The sequence below is a fragment of the Phocoena sinus genome, chromosome 2, assembly GCF_008692025.1.
Source record: "Phocoena sinus isolate mPhoSin1 chromosome 2, mPhoSin1.pri, whole genome shotgun sequence".
Lineage (NCBI taxonomy): Eukaryota > Metazoa > Chordata > Mammalia > Artiodactyla > Phocoenidae > Phocoena > Phocoena sinus.
This window is the reverse complement of record NC_045764.1, coordinates 164,748,670-164,776,564: the sequence shown is the minus strand read 5'-3', so window position 1 is coordinate 164,776,564 and position 27,895 is coordinate 164,748,670. Positions and strand designations below refer to the sequence as shown.

General features: G+C 41.2%; 1 long non-coding RNA gene across 4 annotated transcripts; it reads left to right on the top strand.

The window, feature by feature from the left end:
* LOC116749392 lies at positions 1–27,595 on the top strand. 4 transcript variants are annotated; one of them, XR_004348592.1, is made up of 5 exons: positions 1–2,090; positions 13,944–14,124; positions 20,267–20,493; positions 21,317–21,532; positions 26,444–27,595. It is a non-coding gene; the product is annotated as an uncharacterized LOC116749392 (long non-coding RNA). The 4 variants fall into 4 exon arrangements; XR_004348593.1 differs by lacking the exon at positions 26,444–27,595 and adding an exon at positions 22,923–23,539 and having other exon boundaries at positions 14,030–14,124; XR_004348591.1 differs by lacking the exon at positions 26,444–27,595 and adding an exon at positions 22,923–23,539.
* The last annotated feature ends 300 nt before the right edge of the window (positions 27,596–27,895 follow it).

The following is a 27,895-nucleotide window of genomic DNA, read 5'->3' as shown; positions in this document are numbered from 1 at the left end:
GGTTTTACACGGTGCTTTTGGGCCAGTAGAAAAAGGCCTTGCGACAGAAGTTTTGTGGAGGGGGGTTCTTTTCCTTTTTTCCACTGAGGTGGGTTGTGTCGGTTTTGCTCAGGTGCCAGGGAGGTGGTGGGGGTAGAATTCGAGGGCTCACGGCTCAGGGCCGAGTGGCCATCTAGGAAGGAGGGGGTCTGACGAGACGTTTAGCCGCCGCTTCCCGAAGACCGCTGGGTCTGCGTTCTGTCGGCGAGCGCGGGGAGTGTGATTTGACTCCTCTCCATTTCTAGAAGCAAAAGGGAGATTTGCTTCCTGGGCATCTTGCTCGGGCTGGAAAGCAGTTCTGGAAAGCTCTCCCGAATACGTCATGGTTCTTGCTCATGCTGTGCGCCTGCAGGGAATGCGTTTTTTGTGTTTTAGAGCTGGAAGTCCAGTAGCCGTCTTGGAAACTATTTACCGGCTCCAGGGACAGTGGCCTGCAGGAGCAAAACGGAGCTTGCCTGACAGACATGCTACGAGATGTTGGCTGAAAATTATTTTGATCTTATCAGTTTAGTTGCCTTTTTAGGCAGCTAGTGTGTGTGTGTGTACGCGCGCGCGCGCATCCGGCTTTCATTCGTCTCTGATATCCACACCCGCAAAAAAGAGAAAAATCCTCTTATCTTTTACTGCAGCAGAAGTGGTCGTTGTTCAGGACTCTCTTCAGTGGATATGGGTGAAAAGAAAGACTATGTTCCCTGGGTGAATTGGAGCTGGAGAAACGGGAAAAGGCTATGGTTGTCTTGGTTTAGCGGGAGTGATGTCTCTGTTGGTTTTATTTGAGCTGCGTAGGTGCAAATTCGGTGCAGTGTGGGTATCCAAAGGTGAATTCTGGAGCTGCCTTGGTGTGGGTGTTGCCATGGCTACAGGGAGAGGTAGTTGGTGAGTTACGGGGGCCAATAAACCCAGCAAGGCCAGGCCTCTCCCTTGAATGAAACCTTAGTATTAACTATCCAAGTTTATGTATCCTGGCTTTCACCATTCCCATCCCGGTCCAAGATTCCTGGACTGATCGTTACAGGCACACGAGGGTCTTGTATTGATTCCTATATTGACTAATACAGGCGCAGTCACTGCTTTGTATGGGTTTTGTAATTAGAGGCTGCATGCGGGAGCATAGTTTTGGAACCATTGGCCATACAATTTGATGTGTAAGTTATTGCTTCTCTTACCTCATCATACCGAGTTTGAACATTTAATCATTGGCTTTTTATGCCTTTTCCCATAGGCAAACCATCACTTTACTTTAGGGTCCTTTCTGCCTAAAACTTACACTCCATTTTACTGTGTATCAACATAATACCGGAGCACTGAGTTCATGGACATTGCAAAAGAAAGACAGTTGCAGCTTTGCATAATCGCCATATAGCAACAACCACTCGTGCCTTTGTGGAACACGCAGTAATTCAGTGTTCTTTGTCAGCTGCAGTGCTGGGAGTCCGCCACTTGGCTTGCTGTGTGAGGCAGAGCAAAGGACTACATCTTCCAGAGTCTTGGTTTCTTCTGTAGTATGAAGAGAATCAAGTCTGTTTCCCAGTCCTTGTGACGATTGCATGAGATGGGAATGTGCCGGCACTATGTAAATTGTAGAACTATTGACATAATGATATTCAGTTACTAAAGCATTTATTGAGTGCCAATAACTGTCTGACATTGTGAGAGGAAGATTTTCCTTCAGTATTTTCTGCTTTGTGGGGTGAACAGATTGACAAACTCAGATCTAAAATAAACCTTAAATGGCATAGTTTTTTTCTTAATTGAAGGCATAGTATTATTGTAGCCTTATTAGCATGCAGGCCAGATTTGAGGGCCCTTGGGGTGACTAGCACATCAGTTTGCCTTGGTCTTTCCTGGTTTTAGCATCAAAGGCCCATGTCCTAGAAAGCCCCTCTGTCCCAGGCAAACCAGGACATTTGGTCACCCTTGGACTGTTTTCATTCCCACAAGATGGGAGGATGAACAGAATAGGAAATGAAGATTCCTACTATGTAGAGGCGATTAGGTTTCCCTGCAGCTGGAGGCTACTGGGCTCAAGAAAAGGGATGTCCTTGTGTAAGGTAAGTGTGGGCTGACGCCTGAAACTCAGCATGTCCAAATTCAAACATAACTTTATCCATCTTTATTGTCCTTCCTTCTCTCAGTCCCCACACAGGGCCTGCCTGCCTGCCTGCCTGCCTGCCTTCCTTCCTCTCTTCCTCTGTTTTCTTTCTTTCCTATCTTTCTGTTTCGGAATTTTCTTATTCAGTTCTAATCTTTATCTCTGGTAAAGGCTCTCCTAACGATTTCGTCACTTTGGAGCACAGAAATTCTTTTTTATGCCATGGACCCCTTTGTCAGTCTGATGAAGCCTAATGCTGCTATGGTTCATTGCTGTATTCATAACTGAAGGCAAGCTACATTTCACTTAGAGGTTAGTGAAAAGAGATGTTCTACTTTTCCATCCAAGTTTATGGACCTGAATTGTCTCCATGTAGGCCAGGTTCAGAACCCCACTCCTTCTCCATTGCTCCATTGTAGTTCTCTTTCCACCCTGTCCTCTTTTATTCTCTTTCACCTTTTTTTTTTTTAAATAAATAAATTTATTTATTTTGGTTTTGTTGCGTCTTCGTTGCTGCGTGCGGGCTTTCTCTAGTCGCGGTGTGCGGGCTTCTCATTGCAGTGTCTTCTCTTTGCTGCAGAGCACGGGCTCTAGGCACGCGGGCTTCAGTAGCTGTGGTGTGTGGGCTCTATAGCGCAGGCTCAGTAGTTGTGGCGCATAGGCTTAGTTGCTGCACGGCATGTGGGATCTTCCTGGACCAGGGCTCGAACCCGTGTCCCCTGCAATGGCAGGCGGATTCTTAACCACTGCACCAGCAGGGAAGTCCTAGCTTTACATTCTTGCCATTATATGTCACCACCATAGTTCAAGACACTGTGGCTGTTTTCCTAACTATTGCAAAAATTGTTCTCCCACCCCTAGTTCCATCTTACACCCAGCTGATGGAGTAGTTTTTCTAAAGCACATATATGACTATATAATTTCCCTCCTCAACCTCCCATGGCTTCCTATGGCCTCTAGCCTTAAGTGCAGTTTCCTTAGGAATTCCTTCAGGGCCCTCCATAATCTGATCTTTCAGTCTTAATAATCTGCTACCCTTTGCAACTCCTAAATTTTGGCCGTACGAACTGTTCTTTAATCTTTGTGCTTTTTCCCCTCCATCTTACATTCACATTGCTCTCTGGGCCTCGATTTCTGATTTCCATCATCTCTGCGTAGCAGAGTTCTAACATCCTTAAAGACTTCAAATGCAAAGTTAGCTAAGATAACCTCTTCCTCCGCTGGACTCCCTCAGTGCTTTATTTTACCCTCTTCTGTTCTTACTGTCTACTTTATTATGAGTATTTGATTACTCATTCCATAAATGTTTTTCAAGTATCTGTTGTGAGTGTGGCCCTGTAGTAGGGGCCATGCGGATATAAAATAAAACTGATTCAAACCTTGGTTTTTAAAGGACTTGCATCCAGAGGGAGAACTCACTTTGCTAGAGGGATGAGAGAAAGCTTTGTGGAGGAGGTGGCATCCAAGCTAGCTTGGAGGATCAGCGACTTATATGGATGTACATGGGGAAGGCATTCAACACAGAGGGAATACCAGGAACAAAGCTACCAAGCTGAAAAGAGAAGGGTATGTTAGGGAAGGGGAAGAAGTTTCATCTGTTATTAAGGGGCCTCTTGGGAGACAGGCTGGTGGCAGGTTGGTTAAGGCTAGATAGAGAATGGCCACACATTCCCGGCCAGAAGATAAGATGATGCAGTTGCATGGAATCCATTGAAGAGTTTTGACAAGAGACTGACACAATCGTAGGTGAGTTCAGAATAATTATGTGGCAGCGAAGTGGGAGGTGAATTTTACAGTGATACTGTACACAGGGAGACTAATGAAAGCGATAAGAATAATGGCATATATTTATTGAGCCCTTACAAAATGCCGTGCAATATCCTTCCTTGCAATATCTCATTTATAGCTCACGAAAACCTTATTATTCACTCCTTTTCACAAATAAGGAAATTTAGGTTAGAGAGGAATAACTAACCTCTAAGTTACAAGAGGTTAGTTATAATAACTAAGTTATAAGAATAACTTATCCAACTTCACCCATGGTGACAGAGTTGGAAGTTGAACCCATTTACTGTATGCAGTAGTTGGTCCATGAATTGCCCTTAATCTGAAAGTGTTAGCAGTGGAATTAGAGGAGAAGATCCAAGAAATGATATATATATTTTGAATTGTCTTTATTATGTTTTGGCTGCATCAGGTCTTAGCTGTGGCATGCGGGATCTTTTGTTGCGGTGTGGGTTTTCTCTCTCTAGTTGTGGTGTGCAGGCTCCAGGGCACGTGGGCTCTGTACTTTGTGGCACGCGGGCTCTCTTGTTGAGGTGTGCGAGCTCAGTAGTTGTGGTGTGCGGGCTTAGTTGCCCTGCAGCATGTGGGATCTTAGTTCCCCGACCAGGGATCGAACCCGCGTCCCCTGAACTGGAAGGTGGATTCTTCACCACTGGACCACCAGGGAAGTCCCCGATACTTCTTAAATTATAGTATTTTATGTACTTTAAGTTTGAAGTGAAGAATGAAAAAGCAAGAAATATCACTGTGGTTGGGCTGAACTCCTGGACTGTCTTGTCCAACGTTGGTTTCATCATGTATCTCCTACGTATTTTTCTATATGAAGGAAATAAGACCAGTAAGCAAAATATGTTGCTACAGTTTTGCCTCACTTTACAAAAGCTCATGATATCAAAATGGGGAAAGGATATAGATGCTAGTTGGACTTGGCCTTCTACTTGGACTCCTCAGAAACCTCATAGAGGAAAAGTGCCAACAGCAGTGGCCTGAAGGTGTACCAAGTTATGCTTCCAAATATTCCTGTTGATTGGGCATGTTTCTGAATGTGAACTAGAATTTTTCAGTGCATTTGCCTTAGGGTGAAAGACCTTGGGTAGTACCTGCTTAAAGATATTTAATGGTTTCAGAGCACTGGAGGAGTGATTTTCCTATTCTCTGGTCAAGTCAGCATCCCCCTGGACCCCCACCGTGCCCCTCCAAAAAATACACTAGCAATAAGGAGGAAGAGCGTCAAGAACAATTGCCCTTCAAGAACCACTGGATTATTTTGTGTTTCCCTTGGTACCGTCTTCCCAATCACCAAAGACCATAAAAAGAAGAGTATTTATTCCAATCCCTTCTATTCCACCTCTCGCTACCCTTTATACTTCTGGTCTTTTCCTGATTATAGATGGCAAAATTATACGCTGTATATGTCAAAGATCCTTCAAACCTAGGAAAGGCTTTTCATCGTCAGTAGTTCTAGTATACATTTTGTAATACACTGACTACCTTTTTCCCTTTTGCTAATGTTCTTACATCATTTTGTGTGTTTTTTTCATTCTAATTAGATCATAAGTTCCTTAAAAACAGAAATTACCTTTAAAAAAATTCCCATCACCTGCACCGTTGTCCTGCATATAGTAATCACTCAGTCTTGATTTGTCATTTTTCTCCCCTTTTTTTCTGATTTTTCTAGTCAACACTTATCTCTGATGACAGCACTGAAAAGTTTAATGATACTCTAGAAAAAGGATATTCATTCAAGGTTCATTCAACAATGTTTATTAAATTCATTCTGGATGTCAGATACCCTTGAATGTGAATGCTTATTACCCTGTCCTGGGGTCATGGTTATTAGTGGTTTGGGGGTCATCAACACCTTTGGGTGTCTAATAAAAGCCATAGAAACCTCCCAGAAAAACATACACAAAATAATTCTGCAACTCTTGTCATAGAGTCTAGACTTTCAGACTTGATCAAAACCAAAACATTTAAAATCTAAAAATCCTCTTCAGTGGGATGTGTTTAGGCCTTACCACTGTATGATCACGTATGATCTATCTATGTAGATAACTATATCCGTAGGCATTCATATGTAGTTTAGTTGATCAACTGTATACGTAGCACTAAGGGAACTATTGCAATACTCGAACTGATTGTTGTTTATAATCATAAGACTTTAAAGCAAAAAATGGCCATCTTTTTGCTACTGGAATTTGGGAGGCAAAATACATTATAGCATTGTTTTTTTCATTAAGGTAAGAGTTGTAATTCGTCACTTATGCAAGCATTTTTCAAATTATAATATGCCATATTGGTAAATCTAGTCTTTGAAGTTTTTAAGTTCTGGTCTCTCATTTGTTTTAAAGTCTGTACAACCTGAAATATATACAATTAAAGTCAGCTAAGACCTGGAGTACGTAAATAAGATTTTTCACAGAACATTTTCCTGTGAGATTTAGTACAATTGATGTTTTGATCAAAGTTTGTTTATTATCTTGAAAAAGTGTTTTCATTGAAGAGAATGAGTGGTGATTGCCTGAGTTATTTTCTGAACAGTTTACCAGTGGGTTTTTTGGTATTACTTCCCTTGTGCTGCTCTTCCTAACTAACATCAGGTTTGCTAAATTTTATTGCAGAAAGACTGATAAAGAGAAACCCTGTCATCTGGAACCTGAGATTTATGAATTTGTGTAAAACTTGTATGTTTAAAAGGTGCAGAGAGGGAACACAAGCTGTCGTTTGAGAGTTCTTCTCTGTGTGAATAATTAATGATGGTATAACTGGATACCAAACAAAATTTACGAGTGTCTACAACTCTTTACCTCTACCTGGAAACTTGTTGCGATGATTATTATTTCAGGAAGACAAGGTTGCTGAGATTTCCCAAAAGGATGCAATTCCAAGTGGCCTTTAGGAATCCAGTATGACAGATTTCTTTGTTGCTGGATGAAGCCTATTTTAAATGGTAAAATGACCTGATTACAACATAAAGAATCTTCTACCCATAAAAAAGATCTATAGGTGGTGCAAGCATCATCAATATCATCAGTGAACATTATTGAGGTTCTTACCTGGGCAAGGCACTCTGGGAGTACCGAGCTTGCAAAGAATTACACATAGCTCTGCCCTTTACATTCTCACAACTAAACTATAACCCACATGCAGGCAGGGACCATAGTTTTATTTAGTTAGTTATTTAGTTAGTTACACTTACGTTTGCTTATACCCTCAATACTTACAACCAAGTCTGGCATATAATAGTTGCTAAATAAATGTATGTTGAACATCTGAATCAATAACTATTAAAATAGTTGGAGAGGAAAAAAGAGTTAAATGAAAGAAGAAAAGCTTTTATTTTGTAATGTAGCTTTTAAAAGGGAAAATACTACATATGTTCTTCTAAAACACCTTTATTATGTGATATTTGATACATATAAAATAATATATATAGTAAATGTAAATTATTAAGCGTATTAAAATAAGCCCCAGTGAATTCACCACCTATTCAAATAATTAGAAAATTACCAATACTGTGGAAAATAACATGTGTACTTCCCGATGTCATCTTCCTGCCTCTCCCTCAGCCCAAACTGCATTCTCAATTCAGGGGTATTTTAACTTTGAGATGGATAAATCAGAAACAAGGATTTACAGAAGACAAATCTATGTGATTCTTTATTAAGAATTAATACAGGGCTTCCCTGGTGGCGCAGTGGTTGAGAGTCCGCCTGCCGATGCAGGGGACGCGGGTTCGTGCTGCGGTCCGGGAAGATCCCACATGCCGCGGAGTGGCTAGGTCCGTGAGCCATGGTCGCTAAGCCTGCGCGTCCGGAGCCTTAGGCTCCGCAACGGGAGAGGCCACAACAGTGAGAGGCCCGCGTACCGCAAAAAAAAAAAAGAATTAATACATTCAGTAAGTGATTGAAAAATACATTTGTTAATAATCATATGGAAGATAATTTATTACAGGCTCTTTGAATACCATAAAAAAGTAGTAAGGGTTACTTCTGTGTGCTAAATCCTGGGGACATCAGAACAGCTTACCTATGCACTCAGAGAAGGCATATATTAGAGTTCACTTTTTTGTTTTGTTTGTTTTGCCTTTCCTTCCCTCTTATGGGGTAAAGTAAATTTTGAAATATCATTTTTTGGGGGAAATTTACTTTAAATTGCTTTTCTATTTTTCATGTATGTTTTCTATTTCATAGTCTCAAAACTGTCTTTAATCACTTGGGGTATGTTTTTACATCGATTCTTAGTGAAACTCTTCCTGTGAGTTGTCTGTGAAGAGATTTTAAGTTATAACACTGGTAAAGATTTACTAAAGCAGAACATAAAAGTAAAGAAGCAAGCCACAAACAGAATGGCATTATAGAAACATTTATCTTATCAAATAAGAATCCTTACACCAATGTTTACTAGGAGCATCCTTTTCTACAATACATAGTATAGTGTATTATGTCTAGTATCATAAACTCAAATTCCAGAGAAATATAGTATTGTAAATGAATAGGATTTCTTTCCAGAACAATTTTCCCTTCTCATTAATCTTTCTACATCTGGTTTCCATTGTAGTTCTATATGCAGCCATCAAACAAGTTGTCTTTCTGATTTCTTTTAATTTTTTTACATTAATTAATTTATTTTTGGCTGCGTTGGGTCTTCCTTGCTGCCTGCAGGCTTTCTCTATTTGCGGCGAGCGGGGGCTACTCTTTGTTACAGTGCGCGGGCTTCTCATTGCAGTGGCTTCTCTTGTGGAGCACAAGCTCTAGGCGCACAGGCTTCAGTAGTTGCGGCTCACAGGCTCAGTCGTTGTGGTGCACGGGCTTCGTTGCTCCGCGGCATGTGGGATCTTCCCGGACCAGGGCTTGAACCCGTGTTCCCTGCATTGCAGGCGGATTCTTAACCACTGCGCCACCAGGGAAGTCCCTCTTTTAATTTTTTACTTGACATAATTTCAGACTTACAGAAAAGTTCCAAGAATTGTACAAAGAATCCCCATGTACCCTTTATTTCCCAAATGGTAACATTTATCACATTGGCACATTCATACCTGTTCTCTTGTGCTCCCTCTTTCTTGTGGCAGGCATGATAGCCCTTTGTCCCTAAACATTTCAGTGTATAATTCTAGAAATAAGGTCATTCTATTACATGTTGCATAGCTATAGTAAAATTATCAAAATCAGGAAAAGGACATAATAACATTGTCCAATATTGTCCAACCTACAGTCTTCATTCAAAATTTGCAAATTGTCCCACTGCTGTTCTTTATAGAAAAGTAAAATCCCAGATCATGCATTGCATTCAAGTGTCATGTCTCTAGTGTCACGTAATCTGGAATCCTTCCTCAGTCTGTCTGTGTTTTTCACAAGATGGACTAGTTTACAGATTTCTAACCCATGAATATGCTGAGAATTTTTAAGGAAGTAAGTATATTTCAAGTAACTGAATTAATCACTGTCAGGATATATAGAAAAAAGGTTTAGGCACTAATTATTTTATGTTACATTCATTAAAAAATTATGCCAAAGAGATGGTAGAGCAAAAGATGAGAAAAAGCAATTTAAAATTCTAGACATTTTCCCCCCTTCCTAATCCAATTCACTCTTTTTTACAGATGAGAAAATAGAAAGCAGACCAAGACAGATTAGGTAATTGGTCAAAAGTCCTCTAGCTCACCTTCTTGGATCTCCGTACTTTTCTCTATAGCATATAATGCTTAATGGAAAAAACTCAGTATAAAACTCTAAAAGTAGTACATTGGTTTATTTTTATTAATTCCGTCTACTGTGTTTGGTTTGCCCATAAGAATTCTGCCAACCAGTTGTCTCTATCTATTAAATATGTATCCCATACGATAGTTGTATAATAGTTGATATTTGATTTCTATTATAATGTTTATAATATAATGTTTTGTCACATAGAAGTTAAATTTATCTTAGGACCATTTACACAGTATTTAGGCAGTAGTGTGATAGTTTGTCTAGGACACAAGTGTAACATGACCTTAGGTACTTCACAGAAGACAGGGTGGGCTCCAGGCTGTGCTCTTAAGGAAAGGAACCTTTTAACCAGGTTCAGTCACCCTTGGTATGTGAGGGGGTTTGGTTCCAGGATCCCTGAGGATGCCAAAATCTGCAGATGCTCGAGTCCCTTATACAAAATGGCGTGATCTTTGCATATGACCTATGCATATCCTCCAATATACTTAAAATCATCTTTCGATTACTTATAGGACCTAATACAATGTAAATGCTGTGTAACTAGTTGCTAGTGCACAGCAAATTCAAGTTTTGCTTTTTTTGAACTTTCTGGAATTTTTTTTTCCCCAAATATTTTCAATCTACAGTTGGTTGAATCCACCGATAACAGAACCTGAGGGCCAACTGTACAGCTGTAAGCTTTTCACCAGAGTATCCCTGACAGGATAGGGAACAGAAGAGATTTATTGCTGCGGGCCTGAGCTAGTCTACCCAATGCTACACATTTTGTTGAAACTTCATGGATTTCATGTTTAAAATTTATACATATTTCATTTCTTTCAATTAAGAAGATGTTGCACCTCCAAAACCTGTCTAAGAGATAGGACTTAACTACTCCCGTAGCTTCAAATACCACTCCATATCACCACACCCCAGTTTGAGAAACACACGAACAAATTTATGAAGAGAGTTGTGGAATTCCATGCTTGGGGGCCAGGCAGAACAGAGTGGTAACTCATGAGAGACGCTTTGACAAGTAAAAGGCAGTCTGTGCAGAAGTGCAGAAGTGGGGTTCGAGAGCAGTGAGATAGGGCAGAGCAGTTATATGGCCTTTGATGCCACCATGAGGAGCTGAAGAAATACAATGAACGTTAGGATTAATGCCAATTGGGGTGAAGAAAACCAGGATTCTGGGTCTCTCTCTGCTATTCCCTATGCCCTGTGACATTGGGCAATCTGGATTCTGGTTTCCTTATATGGAGAAAGGCAAGACTAAAATAGGTGATCGTGAGTTTTCTTCTGGCTGTAGTATTTTGTGATTCATTATGAGCTAATAGAATGCATTAGCTTGTTAATAGTTCCCATGCTTCATAATTTCCAAATTTAATCTGACAGATGCCCTTAATATTATTACTAGCCACACACTGCTGATAATATGCAATATTTATTTCAAGGCAACCAGTATACTTATACTTTTAAGGATATCACTATGAAATCTAGGCCTGCCATCTTATGGATCCTAAATGGTACTACCAAAATACAGGGTGGTATATCTGTTAGTGTCAGATGATTTTTGAACAGATCAAGAGAACACCTACTTATGTATATGTAGCTTACTGCCAAAGGAGTTTATACAGTATTTTGAAATTTATTTTCTTTGATAATTCTTAATTTAACTTCCTAAGAAAGAATGCAAGTAAATCTAAGTATCCCCTACCTCCAATTTTAATTGTTTATTGATCCCAATAATTATTTTCTAGACAGCATTTCATTTTCTAAATGGCTATAGGTAGTTCCTTTGCTTTTGAAATTGTTTGGAACAAGAGAATGGTTCTTTGAAGTGATTGTGGGGAAGTGCTTGCATGCGTATTATATGAAAGCTGTGATCAGCTACTCCTCCGTGGTTGGGAAGTGTAAGAGTCTCCCTTTTTTCTTTTTATATAGCTATAAATTATTAGAGTTGCTGGTTTCACATTGCAGCTAGGCTGAGTGTTTGTGGAATTCACTCCTTCTATCTCCTGCTGATGGACCTTAGCATTTATCTTCTGTCGTGTAAAGGATCCAAAACACAGAACTTTTATCCACAGAGAACATGGGAGAGTTAGTAGGAAACATTTTTCAGCTCTTTCAAAACTGTAACTTTAAAATATTGTAAATAAAAAAACCAAGGAAAAAGGACTGTGCTTCCTAAGTGAATTATGGAATTTGTCTCTAATTAAACTTTCTTTTGTCCAAAACAGATCCAAATAAAATTGTTATGCCTCTCTTCCCACTAACATATTTTGAGACACTGAAAATAGTCTAAGGATTGCTTTTGAAGTCCGTTCTGAAATTTTATCTGGGGCACAAGTCGTAATTCTTCTGTTTAATGTTGCTGATGAAGCTTTTTAAACCACACTCTATTTCCCACTGGTTTTCAATTTATTTTCAGTATGCTTCAGTATTTGTGGAGGTTTTAATCCCTTTCAAGTTGAAACGTGATTATTACAGTATAGAAGGCAGCATTTGAACATGGCTGACAGTACAAGCAATTGCTATAACTAATTTTCATCGGTATGAGTCCTTACAACTGAATCAAACAGCAGCAGCCCCTATCAGTTACAGAGAACAGTAGGGGAGATCTAGCTAAGTCATTTCAGTTTCTCGGGGCTCTCTTTTTTGCTGAATAGAGATGTTGGCTGAGATTACCTTCTTCCTGCTGCCTCTTGGAAGGTAAATGCTTTTGCTAATCATCTCATGATTTAATTATCAGATCTCCTTTCTTTAGAATTTTCTCTCTTGTTTTGACTAAGTCCTATTAATGACTTTCAGGAAAGAGTGTAAATTGTTATTTCCACGTTGAGCCCAATCAGAGAAGCCTGTGACCTCTGTATTTTTCTGCTTATTTTGGTTATATATTTTGAGATTTTTATGAACATTTAAAATGTTTTAAAATTCTGCTCAAAGTTAAAAGTTTTCTTTTTAGTCTGACTCTAATGGTTTATTTAAAACATATTTGAGAAAGCTTTTGGTTTTTACTTCCAGTTGCTCAATTTATGTTTCAGAATTTCTAAATCATCTATATTTGCTTTTACTCTTAAAATGTACTGTCATTATAAAATTAAATGACTATACCATGTGCCAACAATATATTTTATAGAAATGAAATTGTTCACAAAAATGAGTCACTGTAGGAAAGATACCTCACAAATGACTGTTTTGTGAAGTTCAAGTTTCACTAAAAAAGGTAAAGATTGAAAACACTCTAATGCTTAAAGCTGGTTTTGGGGAAAGACTGCAAATGTGTAATGTACATGTTGAAACTTGTGTTAGATTTCAAAATTTAGCTTAATTTTACACCTGCCACAGGAATATTCCAGAGGTCATAAGTGCAAAAATAAAATCATTGCCAATTTTGTGCCTTTCACTTAAATATTCAATTAAGAAATTTTTTAGGCAATTACTTTTGGAAGAATAAGGTACCAGCGTAAAATTTAAATGGAGCCAGCTGGTTTTATAGAGTTCCATGTAATAAGATATATTAAAAAAAGCTTAAGTAGAATTGCTTAGTAATGGAATAATTTGGCTAGAAAAGAAGTAAAATAGATCATTGTTCCCATGAAAACTCAAGCATAAGTTGAGGTCACTGTTGGAAATTTTGTAGAATATATTTTTTCACTGGAGGGAGGTTGGATCAGACATACTCAAAGATCCCTTTTAACTCTAAAAGTCTAAGATTTCAGTAAACTTTAGACTAATCCTTTATATAACTAACGTTAACAATTTCAGAGAGTATGATGGGAGGCATTTTGAGGGGTGTTTAATCATTATTCTGGAAATATATCTGAGTTGAGGCAATGAAGAAAAATCTGTTTCCCTTTTTGCTGCCATTGAAGGCATGTTGACAGTAGAGGAAAAAAAAAAAAAAGAACTCCTGTAGCTCTAAAAACGTTTTATAAAAGCAACTATTGGGGCTTCCCTGGTGGTGCAGTGGTTGAGAGTCTGCCTGCCGATGCAGGGGACGCGGGTTCGTGCCCCGGTCCGGGAAGATCCCACATGCCGCGGAGCGGCTGGGTCTGTGAGCCATGGCCGCTGAGCCTGTGCTCCGCAACGGGAGAGGCCACAACAGTGAGAGGCCCGCGTACCACAAAAAAAAACACAACTTTCTCTTCTATTTCTGCTGATCTTCAGCAAATCCTTTTTAATAAAATGTGAGGATCATTTCCTGTCATTATTGGGTTCTAAAGTTTGATCTCCCCAAAAAGCTGACTGTCCTTTGTGAACCGGCTGTGTGTGGTGGCCTGTACCTTGTGGGATCTGGATGTTGATCAATGGTGAAGACTTTTCCATTTTAATTCCAGCAGAAGAAGCTTGCGATCAGAACTCAAGGGCATGAGTCTTCCCTTTTGGGTGAGTCCCTGATACCCGTCCTCTCACTGTCCCCCAGCATCATCTAGTTGAAGAGGAAATGGTTCCCTGACTGCCAAGTGTCAGTGAAGCGCTGTGTTAAAGTTCTCTGGGAAGGGGTCTCGTCGACGCCTGGTGAGTAGTAATCTGGCAGCTTGTTTCTGGCCAATGGTAAGCTGACCCTTAACAAAACTGTGACGTAAGAAAGGTTATTTTTTTACACCATTCACCTTGGTTCCCCTCATCAAGTCGCAGCTTCCATCTTCAGACATTCAGAGTCTCCTCGAGCTTACTTTCTGGTAAGGATGTTATTAATATGCTAATGCAAATTTAGGTTAATGTCTTATCTCTCTCAGGGATATGTGCATTTCAAACCTTTCTTCTATGGAATGATAGCATCAGCTGACAGCAGAGGTATTTCGAGGCCCTTCTGGAAATTATTATCATGTTAAACTATCTCCCAGCCTGTCTTCTTTTAAGGTCTTAGCCTCTAGTTCCATCTCCAGCATGCCCCTCTTATCTCTTTCTCTCATTCATTTATTCAACAAATATTTATAGAGCTTCAGTATGTATGATGTACTAGGCTAGGCACAGGGAGTAGCGCAATAAACTAAAGAAAGGCACAGTCCCTACTGCAGTGGACTTTATAGTCTAATGAGAGATTCTGTCAAATAATCATATAAATACACGTCAAGTTGTAACTGTGGTAAGTGCTATGAAGGGGAGAACAGAGTGCTGTGTATATCTAATAGGGACCCTAGCCAGGAGGTCCAGGACATACTCCGTGAGAAAGTCTGATTGAACTGAGTGGGAGTTAATGAGACAGAAGGATTGATAGGATGTATTGGTCTCCTAGGATTGCCATAATAAAGTACCAAAAATTGGGTTGCTTAAAACATCGGAAATGTGTTATTTCGTGGTCCTGGAGGCTAGAAGTCTGCAGTCAAGGTGTCAGCAGGGCCGTGCTCTCTCTGATGGTTCTAGGAGAGAATCCTTCCTTGTCTTATCTAGCTTCTGGTGTGTGCTGGCAACCCCAGGTGTTCTTTGGCTTGTAGATGTACCTCCCAAGGCATATGACTGCCTTCTCCCTTTGTGTCTTTATATTTCCTTCCCTCTGTACATGTTGGTCTCTGTGCCCAGATGTCCCCTTTGTAGTAAGAACATCAGTCGTATTAGATTAGGACCCACCCTAATGACCTCATTTTGTTTAACTTGATTACCTCTGTAAAGACCCTGTCTTCAAATAAGATCACCTTCTGAGGTACTAGGGGTTGGAGCTTCAACATATCTTTTTGGGGGCCACAATTCAACCCATAACAGGACAAGAAGAAGAGGAGTAGAAGAGTGTTCTATGCAGTGGAAACAGTACATGACATGGTCCTTTGGCGGGAGGAAACATGGCCTCTGTGGAGTAGAAAGTGAGGGGTTGTGTAGTGTGAGAGGAAGCTGGAATGGAAGTAAAGATGCGTGGTTAGGCCTGCGTTAGGGACTTTGGTCATAATGTAAGAGCAATGAAACTTTATTGGAGGATTTCAGCCGGAATAAGACATGATCAGATTTGCACTTTGAAAAAAATCACATGGGTTGGTGACAGCAATAGATGCAGGTATACCATTTAGGAAGCTACTGCAATAGAGCAGGTGAGAGAGGGAGGGACATCAAGGGAATTGGTCACAGAAAGTAAAATAAGTGAGCCTCGATGATAAATTGGATGTAAGATGGAGGAGGGAATGGTCAAGAATGATTCATTCCTAGATTTCTGACTCATTTGTCTAAATGCATGAATGAACCATGTTATGGGCAAACTTGTGAGTTTACTTTGGACATGCTGGTCCTGGGGTGCTCCTTTTAGAATCGTCAGATCAGCATTTGTAGATCTGGGGCCTAGAGGGAAGGTCCCAGCTGAAGATGAAAATTAGAATCACTGGCGTGTAAGTGATAATTGAAGGTGTGCACCCTGGTTGAGAGAGTGTCTACAGGGAGAAGAGAAGAGGGCCTAGGGCAATAGCAGAAAATAGGCCCACAAAGGAGATTAAGGCAGAGCAGCCAGAGACAGAAGAGGAAAACTAGGAGAGTGTGGCTTCATAGAAGCCAGGGGAAGAGGGAGTGGTCAAATACACCTCAGAGAGGCAAAAACTGTCCACTGGATGTAGCAATATGGAAGTGATTGGTAACTTAATGGAAAGATTCTTTGGGCTAGTGAAATGGAGGAAGCCAGACTGGAGGGGTGTGATGAGTGGGAGAAGGGCAATGAAGACAGTCTTTATAAACACTGACACTTTCCAGAAATTTGGCTGTGAAATGGTGGAAGAAGTAGTTCCTGGAAGCAGAGTGTAGGACCGTCTTAGCTCGGGCTGCTGTAATGAAGTGCCATAGACTGGGTGGCTTCAACAGCAGACATTTATTTTCTCACAGTTGTGAAGGCTGAAAGTCTAAGATCAAGGTGCCAGCATGGCTGGTTTCTGGAGAGAACTCTCTTCCTGGCTTGTAGTGGTTGCCTCCTTGCTGTGTCCTCACATGGTGGGAAGTGAAAGCGAGAGAGAACGAGAGAGAGCATGCAAGCTCTCTGGTTTCTCTTAGTATAAGGGCAGTAATCCCACCATGAGGGCCCCAACCTCATGACCTCACCTAAATGTAATCACTTCCCAAAAGCTCTGTCTCCAAATGCCATCACATTGGGGGCTTAGGGCTTCAACAAATGGATTTGGGGGGAACAAAATTTAGTCCATAACAAGAGAGTGTGGTTATTTTTCTTTAAATGGGAAGGCCTTCCGCATGCTGAAAAGTTGCAGTTGAGGGGTAAAGATTAAATAATTGAGCAAGAGAAGGGTAATTGAAAGCACGCAGCAAAAGAGGACGGAATAGAAAAAGTGGCCTTAGATAAAAGAGGAGATACTGTCTCACTTAACAGTACTCTGGGATTTCGTCCTTTGGGGGATACGAGCAGGGGTGTGGAATTGCACAGAACCACTTAACCTGTGAGTGTTCTCAGCTGTCAGGATCTCTCTCCTTAGGTTCATCGCTGCCCCACGCTGCTGCATGGAAAAGGAGCAGACTGTCAGTGTCTGCAGGTTTTAATACATTTCAAGTATCAAAGCAAATCATTTTTTCCCTCTTCTCACCCCTGGGCAAGGGTAGGGTGGGAATTGGGAAATAAGGTGACATTTTCTGGGACCAGACCTATAAAAGAAGCTGGTGGGGGCAGTGGTGTTTTCCTCATAATCCACTACATCTATGCTCCCTTCCCTTCTCCTGAGTACTTCCTTCATTAATAGAAATCAGCATCTGAGGAGCAGGGTCCCTTGGAGTGCTCTCCTTAGGACACCTGACAGGTAGGGGAGCCCACCGTCTTCCCTCCCTGAGGCTTCCCCATGCCCCTGCTCTCTCAGACGGCCCTCGGACTGGGTTGATGCTGCAGGCTGGGGCAGGTGCTTTTTATTCCAGTTTAATAGAATCTAATCTGGCACCTGCTATAATAAACATAGGAAGACCCAAAGGTCAAGCCTTTAGTAAATCAGTTTGGTAAGATACACCAGGTGGCAAAAGAGAGAATCATTTCCACTTTAAAAAATAAAACTTTGTGATTCTCGGTCACTTCAAGACACACCTTCTGTATTTTTCTTCTGAGACAGTAAAAAAAAAATTATTTCGTTTTTTTCATGCCATGGTCTAATCAAGTCCAGCCCAGAACAAAATCGGCCTGGCCGTCTCCGTGGGGGTGATGATTCTTTTTGTTGTAGTCATCATTTCTGGCTCCTTTTACTTTTTAAAATTCTGGGTTTAACTCGTCCTTAATATAAGCGTTCCTGGGACTCCTGTGTTTCCTGTTCTGTATTCCATTCTGCATTTCCCAGATTAAGCTTCGAGTCATGGGTAGGAATTTGTGGGCTGGCCTTCAGCTGCACCTGCTGATGAAGACTGAACCCCACTGTCGGGCAAGTCGGGAACATGCTGGCATAAATGGGCTTAGGGTTTCCATGAAAGTCTTCCTTTCTTATATGTTTATTTTTGTCTCTTGAAAATATTGAATAAGCATTTCCTGCATTTCTCATTGTAAAAGATTTTTTAAAAATACAAAAGTACTTAGAGCAAAATGTAAAACAGCATCTCTGCCATCTCTCTTTTCCAGCACTCCCCCTGTCAATTCCATTTGTGATTTCTTTAGTGGAATTTGCATCTTTTCAAAACCTTTTCTTGTTACATATACCTAAATACTCTAAATATATACTATATATTATATATGTATATATATGTTTATTTATTTTATATATTTTTATATATGTATAAATACATATATACATATTTTGTATATATTACATTTTATATATAATATATATTATATATACATTATACACATTTATGAGGGTTCTTTTTACATTGACAAGATCAAATCATACATATTATTCTATGACTTGGTTTTTCATTTAATATGTTTTTGCAGTCGTTCTCTTTCCCTTCTCTCCCTCCCCCCTTATTCTTTTTAATCACTGCAAAGTATTCCATAATACAGATTTATCATTATGTAACCAACTTCCTATTGATGTTTTTGCTGATAACTGATAATGCTGCAGTGGTCAGTGCTTCCTTTGCATTTTTGTCCATGTGTGAAAGTATTTCTTTAGGTTAGATTCAAAGAGGTGGTATCCTGGGCATATGCATTCAGACTTTTGGAAAATGTCTGTGACACCCTTTCTGCCTCCACTTGTTCCCTCAGCTGGTGCCGCCCTGGAACTCCCTGTTCTGGTTTGACTGGTCCTCCTGGCTTCTCAGAGAAGGAGACAATGTCGGGGCTGGGGTCTGGGTGGGCAACATGGCCACCGCTGCTGGTATATTCCCTTCAGTCAGAGAACCAAGAAAGTTTAGAACTGTGGCAAAAACAGAGGATCTCAGGAAGTGCCGCCAACACAGGTGCAATCTTGATTTGCTTAAGTGGAAATTAACTTCTTCTAAGGCTTTACCCAATGATATAAGTTGAGATAACAGGCTAACTTGTATTCAGGAAAAAAATTAAGTTTGATTTCTCCTCTACACCATACATCATATGAAGTTTCAGATAAATCAAAAAATTTAGTAACTATCTGCTTTGGGAGGAATTATGACCAATTTTTGTTTTATTATTTTTGATTGTCTCTAGTTTCCGAATAGTTCACATATTTTCTTTTAACATCTTTATTGGGGTATAATTGCTTTACAATGGTGTGTTAGTTTCTGCTTTATAACAAAGTGAATCAGTTATACATATACATATGTTCCCATATCTCTTCCCTCTTGCATCTTCCTCCCTCCCACCCTCCCTATCCCACCCCTCCAGGTGGTCACAAAGCAGCGAGCTGATATCCCTGTGCTATGCGGCTGCTTCCCATTAGCTATCTACCTTACGTTTGGTAGTGTATATATGTCCATGCCTCTCTCTCGCTTTGTCACACACATATTTTAAAAATTATTTTTAAAGAATTTCTTGTTGGGACTTCCCTGGTGGCCCAGTGGTTAAGACTTCACCTTCCAAGGCAGGGGGTGCAGGTTCAATCCCTGCTCAGGGAGGTAAGATCCCACATGCCTCATGGCCAAAAAAACAAAACATAAAACAGAAGCAATATTGTAACAGATTCAATAAAGACTTTAAAAATGGTCCACATCAAAAAAAAATTTTAATTAAAATATAAAAAAAGAATTCATTATTTTCCAAGTACTATTTCTAATTCATTAATCTCTCTTCATCTCTTTATATCTACATATTAGAACATTACCCTCTTTTGTAGAGTCTCCTATTTGAGGGTCATTTTTTGGAAATCTTTAGTGAGTAGAGGTGCCAAGTCTTGCCTTAAAAATATGAAAGAGCAGACCTAGAGATAAGAAAACTTTTGTAACAAAATTGTATTATGATTTAAGACATAGACACATTGTATAATATGTAAATGGCTCACAAACATGCTCCTAGAAATACATTCTGAGTATATTTCTGGCTCATTTTTTACTACGTGTGGATAAATACTGTTGTAGATGGTCAGGAATATAACAAATATTAACACTACTATTTTAACTCCCCCAAATATTTATGGATTCTATTGTGAATTAAGAAAAATGATATCACTTTCAGTTGTTAGCCCTCCTTGAACTGGGAATTAGTTCACTCATGCAATTTATTTTTAATTCACTTGGTTTTACTCAGAATTGTTTTTCTGCAAATTAAAATGCTGCTCTGCTTGCAAAACAATATTACTCAGACACCCTGAACATGCTGACTCGCTCCACCTCTTATTCTCATCTTTGATCATAGCTGCAGGACAGGATAACTAAGCAGAGGAAGATGGTTGGATATCCTCTTCTCAACAAATTTTGTATAGCACCCACCAGGTGCCAGGCACCATGCAGCTCCCCACCCTCATTGCTCTCTCCCTTCATACCTACTATGTGCTGAGTGTGGTGTCAGACCATGAGGATCCCATCCTGAGAGAGGCAAACTTGCTGTCTGTCCTCAGGGGGCTTGCAGTGTAGCAGATACAGGTGAGTTCAAACTGTAGCTATGTGAGAGAAGTATGCTGGGGAAGAGTGAAGGGGAAAAGAGTAAGCTCAGAAAAGGCTGAGGAGAGGAGAGGAGTCTTGCTGGGAAGAAATGAGGAAATGCTTATCGTGAAGGGGAGTTCATCACCCTGGCAGCAATTTGGGAGAAAGAGAAGAGAGGAGCTGGACCAGGGCAGGTGATGATGGGACCCTGGACTAAGGGAACGGCAGTGGAGGAAGAGAGATGGGAGCAGACGCACTATGCGGTGAAGAGACAGAAACACAGTCTTGATGCCTGGCTTTGAGGGGTTAAAAAAAAGGAAAAGCCAAGGAAGACTCCCAAGTCACGAAGCCTTGGAAGTTGCCCGGGAGGGTGGGTATTGGTACTGTCCCAGGACACGACACAGGGACAGGTTTGGTAGAGATGAACAAACAGTTTGAGATTTGTGAGACCCTGGCTGAGTATATATCAGTCTGAAGGCAGTGGAGAGTCTGGACCAGAAATAGATTTCAGAGGCATCTCTACCTAAGAGCTACACTTAACATAACAGCTAGAAAAGAGCCTAATGTTTTAGACTCTTAGACTCCCAGTTTAATTATTATGTTGACAGAGCCACCCTCTCATTTCCATTATTTCAAATTATTTATCCCAAAAAGGAACATTGCCAGCAGTAGATAATCACAGCCCTGTGATGGCTAACTTTGAATTGTATCATCTGGGGAGTTTGAAAATGTAGATTCCTAGATCCTAACCCCAGAGAATGATTCAGTGAGTGAGGCAGAGAGAGACATTTCAGATATCCACCCTCCTCACCTTTTTTCTCAGCTCCTGGAAGTAAACGGGATCACGTGACGGGTTCTGGCCAACAGACTGTGAGTAGATGTGCCAGGAGTCACTTTGGTGGTCTTCTTCACCTGCCACATCAACAGCAAGAGGCTTTATCTCCACGGTGGAGCCACCAGAGAGAAACAGCCTGCGTCCCCGAGCCCCTGCTGAAAAGGAGATGCCCTGGAGGACACTCAGAGCCACAGCGGACTTTGCGTGAGTGAGAAATAAACCTTGCAAGGTGAAATCTCCAAGCTTCTAGGGTGTGTCTCTTACTGCAGCATAGCCTGGCCAATCCTGACCAATGCAGCCTGCCTTCTAGGGGGCCCAGAAACCAGTTTTATAAACAGGCACTATTGGTGATTCTGGGGCAGTGGCCCACTGACCACACTTTGTGATAAGTGACCACACTGACCTTTTGTGATAGTATGGGTCTCATGGGTACCTTAGAATCTTCCTCAATACCCAGAATGTTAGATCTTCCGTAAAGGAGGTTTGGCTAGCAAAGGGTACGCCCTTTGAAATGTTATTGGTGTATATCTTTTAAAGGAAGCATGATTCACCAGCATAATTAATGTATTGATCACTGTTTGTTGAGCATTTACTATGTGCCAGGCACAGCACTAAGTGCTTCACATACATTATCTCATCACCCCCATTGCAAGGCAGACAGGATTGTAGGAAGACATGGGTAGGAAGTGGTAGAGTGGGATTTGAGCCCAGTTCTGTCTGATTCCAAACTTTTGCTCTGACTCATATGCTCTCAATTTGCAGACTCTATCCTCCTGATGTTTTAGAGCTGGGGTCCTGCAGTTGAGGGTGACTTTAGTGCCCCTATCAGAATGACTTGCAAAGGTTGTGGTAATACTAAATGTTGTGTAGTATTAAATAGTAAACAGTTTCTTAAACCTACTTAATGATTTTCAGCTAAGCATTTTTCAGGCTTTTGAGGACAGCTATCTAGCATACTTTCAACTTTCCTAACACTGAATGAAGGTTTTTTGATTTCTAAGGGCTGCAAAGGAAGTTTGCTGTGGGGTTATAGTTCCTTCTCTGGGGATCCCAGACTCTAATGAATTTGCATATCAATAAAGCAAACTGATAACACCAATTGCTTGAAATAAATTCCCTTAACAGGTCTCTATGCATTGACCATATGTCAAAAAGTCTAAAAGATAGTCTCCACAGAGAAAGACAAATACTATATGATCTCTCTTATACGTGGAATCTAGAAAACCCAAAGCCATGGAAACAGAGAGTAGATTGGTGGCTGCCAGGAACTGGGGTGTTGGGTGGTGATGAGATATTGGTCAAAGGGTACAAACTTCTAGTCATAACATGAATGAGTTCTAGGGATCTGTTGTGCAGCATGGTGATTGTAGTTTACAATATTGTATATTTGAAGGTTACTAAGCGGGTAAGTCTTAAACGTTCTCACCATACACGGTCTCCAGATCAATAGTCTATATAGTTCATCCTCTCTTGATTCTCAACAACTCAAATCTGCTTAAAAGCAGATCTGTCTCTTCTTATGATACTAGAGTTAAGGTAGGCCCAGTCTTCTCCCAAGTCATACAGTTTTGCGTTTGCTCCTTCCCCTGGACAGGTAACAGGACAAGCCAACTCATGGGCACAAAGAGAACAGTTATGGCCCACTCAAAACCAGAGCTCAGCTAATTAGTGGATGGCAAAGCAGGAGGCGGGAATGTTTAGTAATCATAACAACAACAACAGCAAAAAATACCTCGAAGACTTCTCAGTAAAAGGAACTGTTGTCCCAACAGACCATGGATGTGCTTTTTAAGATCTGTTAAATGTCAAATCAGCTGATAGGGTCCAATGTTGACAAGCATTCAAAAGGGCTTTTTCTTATCAAATAGAGAATCTTGTTGCAAAATCATTACCTACAGTCTACAGTAGTTGGTAATCTTGTTAGGAACGTTGACTAAAAGGCCCTCTGGATTTATTTTTCCCTTAACTTCTCTTCAGAAATGGGTAGCATGGAGGGAGAAGTTACCATGGGATACCATGACTGGGAAAGTGATTTACCCTGTTAGTACTAGAAAGGTTGGTTAGTTCGTTGATACAATTTAATGCCAACTCCCAGAGTAATTAAAAATTAGAAGAGGGGCTTCCCTGGTGGCGCAGTGGTTAAGAATCTGCCTGCCAATGCAGGGGGCAGAGGTTCGAGCCCTGGTCCGGGAAGATCCCACATGCTGCAGAGCAACTAAGCCCGTGCGCCACAACTACTGAGCCCGCGTGCCATACTGCTGAAGCCCACACGCCTAGAGCCTGTGCTCCACAACAAGAAGCCTGCTCGCCGCAACTAGAGAAAAGCCCTCGCGCGGCGATGAACACCCAACACAGCCAAAAATAAAAAAAATAAAAATAAAAATCAGTAGCCCTGAAAAAATTATTTAAAAAAAAAAAAAAAATTAGAAGAGTGATTTGGTGCAAGCTCATGAAATATCTCCAAGCACAATTTGCTCAAGTCCCATTTTCAAATGAAGGGTCCTGGAAGAAAAATGCCCCTACAGTTCCAAAGTGCCCCATCGAAGAACCCACATCTTGCCTGCAGTGCGGAGCCACAGAGGCAGGGATTTGTCCTGGGTGGAAAGTTCACCGAACATGCTGTGCTGACTTGTTGAAAATTACTGGTTCCAAAAGCCGTTCAGAAACCAGTAATTCTATTAGCTTGACTTCTGGAACAGTTGCCTACCTGCAGTAAAAAGTAATTACAGCTGTCCGCCAGCAAATAATCGTTCCAGTGTCTAAACGAATGGCGAATCTTCTCTGGAAGGAATTACTGTTCTTCAATGAGTCAGCTCAGACCATGTCTCTGCTTTGGTTGTGACGGACTGGGCCATCTGCCTAAACCAGTGAGGGAAGGGGAAAGGGCTGAGCGTGCTTTACTTGGTGGAAACAGGCAGGACAGGGACTTCACAAAGCTTATCAGCTGCAAGGCTTTTCTGAGCCAGGCAAAGCCCTTCATGAAGACACGGGCACCCGAGGCAGCTTTCAGGTCAAGGACTTGGCCTCTGACTGTGAAACTGAGTCCCTCTAAAACCGAGTTCCCTTACGGAGTTTATGATTAATGTCTCTATTCAAAACCTCGATCCCTTTCTTGTCTCCTCTGACCTCAATCCTATGCTAACCGAACACGAATCAGAGTCAGATGACAAAGATGGCTGTTCTCGGTAACATTGTTAATACAGTAAAATTGCTATTATGGAGGTCATCATTAACGTAAAGACTCAGAGCAAGATGAGCTCACAGATTCCTGAGCCGTGGACCATCTGGCCAGAGAATCAGAAACCAGAGACATCCTGACTCGCGAAACAACAGTTAAGAAATGTCACAGAAATGTCACAAAATGATTAATCCCAGTTTCTTTGTTCTTCCCCTTTAAAACAGCCCTAACTCAAAGACCAAGATGGAGTGGATCTGAGACTGGTCTCCCACTCCCTTGCTTGGCACCCTGCAAATAAACCCTTATTTTGCTGCAAACACTCACTGTCAGAGTTTGGTTTTCTGCACTGTGGATCTTGCTCTAGGACAGCTGCATCAAAAAACCTCTGATGCTCCAGCCTTTTCCTCCCATTCTTTGCCAGTGCTCACTACATTTACAATGGAAGGGAGCCTAGTAGACAGGAATCCCTGTGCCCACAGCTGGGTAACAATGGCAAGGAGTGTCCAGGTAGACCATTTCCAGAGGAAAAGAAGGGGAACGGTTTAGCAAGGGCAGGAGGTCAATTTGTAAAAGGAAAATTTCCAGTAAATTGGAACAATGCTTTTCCAATAACACTCAAAGGTCCAGGCGCTCAGGATTCCTGAAGGACTGCAATATCACTTCTGAAAAGCCAGCTCTACTTCGGTTGGCATCCCCTACGTCATAACAGCTGGCAGAACTGGGATACAGCAGAACCTCCTCTGGACTGGAAGAAGATCAGGGTTCGGGCCCAGTTCTTAGATCTTCCAGGCCTCTGTTTCATCACATGTGCAGAGGAGCAGTTATTGTTGAGGGCTCTGACTTGGAAATTCTCTAGATTTGGGGCACAGTTGGGCTGTGTGGTCTGAACACTGGTGGGATGCTATGGGCAGCCAGCTTTGGGGATGACGGCTTTTAAAGGGCTCCTGTGCGTGGAGGTCCAAAGGGCATTGTTAAGCCCTGGGGGGAATTTATAAACTGCTGTTGAGTTGGTAGAGAGTAGATGGTCTGGTAGAAGCCAGGCTCCATGGTAGCTCTGTGCCTAGAGGCTGGGCCTTGTGCAGCTGACCAAACTCTCGCAGCCCTGATCCCATCCATTATCCTCTGCAAATGAAGATGAAGCACTGGGGGAATGTTATATTGGTGAGCGCGTTATGAGGGATGGGCCCCGCCTGCTGAGCCACCAGCTTCCTGCTTGGTCTTCCATTTCAGTAACACCTAATTTGGCAACTCACAGTTGCCTGCAGTTGTAGCGTGGTTCTGTGGCTGTGCACCAGCCCCTGTTTTTTGTTCTCTCTTCAGCTCTAGTTTAATATTAATATTGACTCATGATATTAAACACCTAACTTAACTGCGGACACAGTTTCTCCTTAGAGACCAACAATATTGGTTTAGAATGTGTCGCAAGGAAGACATGAATTCTTTCCTAAATAATTATGCCCAGGGTTAGTTGCATAGGTAACAGTAATTAAGCAAATCCCTGAGATAGTGATTTACAAATTATTAATGCAAAGTGTATTTTGTTTCTCTCCACTGTAGATTTACTTTATCATCACATCCATGAAAAATGTTAATAGAAATATGTATTTTTAATATGCACCTATTAAGGATGTCATTTGACTTTTCATTTGCCGCTTTAAACCACTTTCAACTCCAGTGATTTTATAAATTACAATTTTTGAGGCAAAGACTAGGGAAATAATTCACCTAATTTTTGCAAAGTACTTTGTTCAAAATATTTTGCAGGCAAATTTTAACCTTATGAAACTCCCATTCCCCCATCAGATTATGTTTCGTTTTGAATGTAACATTCCACATTTGTTCGGTAAATATTCAAGTGAGCTCTTTGTGGAGCCCTGGGCTGGGCACCTAAGTGCTGTAGAAATTGAGAATAAACACTTGACTGTTTTTGCTTTTAGTTACCTTGGAGAGCTCGTCCTTTTTCAAGATTTCCAACTCCATGCAGACCTTTCCAGCTCTGTAAACCTCCAGGCCCACATCCCCTCTCAAGTATCCTGTCATCTGAAACCAAACTCCACCTCTAGGCTGGTCTTCGGCTGGGACGTGCCTTTGGCTGGGCCTTGAAGTGTGGAGGTTGAATGGGTGTGCGGAGAGAGGCAGGGGAGGTGTTCTAGGTAGCAAAGCAATTAATTAGGAATAAAACAGGTGTGGTGGCACTGCTCTCAGGCTCCTGTGGACTTGGGGGATGGGAGAGAATTAAAGCAGGTAAACCTTGTGTTCCACTGATGATCAGTGAGGTGGTGTCAGTGCACAGAATGGACTGGAAGGACCCTGGAGGCGGGGGGACCAGCCAGGAGGCTGTTTTACTGTTGCAAGTATACCATAGGACAGTATCGATGACAGTGAGAGACCATTTCCATCCTTTTGGATGAGAGGGTCATGGGCCCTTTGAGAATATAATGAAAGCTGTGGGTGTGATCCCCAGAAAAATATGCACACATGTACCACATATTATGTGTGATTTTGGAGGGTTGGTTCATGGGTCAGTAGGTGATTTGGAATCCCCAAAGGACACAGGAATATTTGCACAGTCTAACTGGTGGGAGTAAATAGGGAGACTCTGGGAAAGAAGGGAACACGTTTAGTTTCGTACAACAGGACAGGTTGAGCGGGGGTGTGCTCTGGACAACTGGACACCTGTCTGGAGCTGTGAGGAAAGGCCAGGCAGCATGGCTGGAGTGGGAGAGCTGAGTCATTTGATTCAATCGCAAGAGTTTATATTTTGAGAATGAATGCGTTTCCTGAATTAACAATAAGCAGAAAGCAATCAAGTATTTCCCAGCATAAATGCTGGGGGCACTATTTATGTGGGTAATCTTCCTAGAAGTGTTTGAGATCACTGTGATAAAAGCCATACATAAAGGAATAGACTCTAGGTGAATCCCTAAGTAAATTAGTTCATTAATATTCATTATGAAGCTTAAAAATTAAATGTAAGGTGTAAGACTCAAGATCAGGATAAAAGATGACCATCTATAATTATAGTTATTAGGGACTTCCCTGGTAGCCCAGTGGCTAAGACTCTGCGCTCACAATGCAGGGGGCCCAGGTTTGATCCCTGGTCAGGGAACTAGATCCCACGTGACACAACTAAGAGTTAGCATGCTGCAACTAAAAGATCCCGCATGATGCAACTAAAGATCCCTCATGCAGCAACAAAGATCCTGCATGTAGCAACGATGATCCTGTGTGCCACAGCTAAGACCCAGCGCAGCCAAATAAAATAAGTAAGTAAATAAATAAAAATTTTAAAGGGTATAAATGCTTTAAAAAAATAAATAAAATTATAGTTATTAAAATAAGTTTAAGATGAACAGATACATCAAGATGTCTCAGATTTTCAAAATTGC